The sequence below is a fragment of the Echinops telfairi genome, unplaced genomic scaffold (genome assembly GCF_000313985.2).
Source record: "Echinops telfairi isolate 266 unplaced genomic scaffold, ASM31398v2 ScPeMD7_7469;HRSCAF=8507_0, whole genome shotgun sequence".
Classification (NCBI taxonomy): domain Eukaryota; kingdom Metazoa; phylum Chordata; class Mammalia; order Afrosoricida; family Tenrecidae; genus Echinops; species Echinops telfairi.
The window spans coordinates 51,042,148-51,043,759 of record NW_022111372.1 but is presented as its reverse complement, the minus strand read 5'-3'; the positions used below and the strand labels follow the sequence as shown (position 1 = coordinate 51,043,759).

General features: G+C 39.3%; 1 protein-coding gene across 1 annotated transcript in view; it reads left to right on the top strand.

The window, feature by feature from the left end:
- Positions 1 to 1,612, top strand: part of FAF2 (Fas associated factor family member 2) — a 76,156-nt gene that overhangs the window by 20,190 nt on the left and 54,354 nt on the right. The window lies entirely within an intron of this gene.

Sequence of the window (1,612 nt, the reverse complement as noted above, 5' to 3'; positions counted from 1 at the left end):
TGCCACAGTTTATACTTCCACCAATTAGGTTGTTTTCTTGCTATTGTGAATAATGCTGCAGTGAATGGAAGTGTGCATAGATCTTCTCATTTTGCTCTTCAGTTATATAGGGTATATGCCAAGTAGCACAATTACTGGGTTTATGTGATATTCCCAATTGTGTGTAGAAGCACAGTATCACTTTCCAGAGTAGTTGTACTATTTTACAGTTCCACCAACACTGTATGAAGGTACCAATTTTTCCACACTCCTGGCATTTGTTGTTTTCTGCTTTTTTAACTTTGTTCTGCCAATACATCATTGTTTTGCTCTGCATCTCCCTGGTGGCTAGTGATGGTAAGCCTTTAGTCAGATGTTTGTTGATTACCTGAATGTCTTTTTTGGTCAACTATCTGTTCATGTCCTGCCCATTAAAAGTTGGGCTGTTAGTCGTTTTTGGTTGTTGGGGTATTGAAGTTTTCTATGGCTCTTAGAAGTAGAGATTAGTCCTTTCTCTGATATTTTGTTGCCAGACAGTTTTTCCCCAACCTGTGGCTTCTCTTTTTAGTCTTTTGGTGAAATCTTTTTATGCACAAAGGTTTCTTATTTTTAGGGCGTCCTTTTTCTGTTTTCTGCTTTGCGTTTTTTTCTATTATATTTAATAGTGTGTGATTGCCATGTCTTAGGGTCTTTATTGATGATCTGTATAGTTTTAGGGTTTACATTGAGATCTTTGTCCATCTTGAGTTTATTTTTGTATATGGACTGAGGTAAGGGTATATAGTTTTATTGTTTTGAAAATGTAACACAGAGGACGATGTTCATGCTCGAAGCAGACAACACACAGGGAGGACCGTAGGGCCGGCCCCACCACGGAACATGGTACCCCTCACTGAACCATGGAGCTGCCGGGGAAAGCACTAGAGACACATTGCGGGAATAGTGCATGTTTTGGCCGCATCACTCCTAGGCGAGGCCCTGAGAGCATGCAGCAGAGCAGCAGGGGGAGCAGAGTAATGAAATCCCTGGAGAACACCAAAAATAGACTTTGGAGACAGAGTGTAGCACCCCATCAGACTCAACTGGAAAACACTCATAAAGGCCAATAAACAGACCTTGAACTATTTATAGGCTTTTCCATTTTTGTCAGTGGCTTTCCTTTTGTTATTGTTATTTTTGTTGGTTTTTACTTCCTTTGTTGTTTTATTTGGCTTTGACTGGTTTTTGCACTTATTAATCTATCTGCTCATCTATCTAGATAAGATAGGTGGGATAAATAATTTGGAGATGAAAAGAATGGGACCAATGATTGGGGGGAGGTGGGAGAAAGGAAGGGGCTGGGGAACCAACCTAGGGACAAGGGAACAACAAGTGAACTAAAACTAATGGAAGGAAGGTTGTAGGATGCTTAGTGGGGCTTCATCAAGGGGAATGTAGCAGCAAGGAATTACTAAACCCACATGATGGTGGGACAAGAGGAAAGTAAAAGGAAAGAACCAGGAGGCAAAGGACATTATAGAGGTCTAAATATAGGCATGTACATATGTAAATAAATAAATATATATTATATATATACACATATACACATATATATACACATACACACACACACACACACATATATATATATATA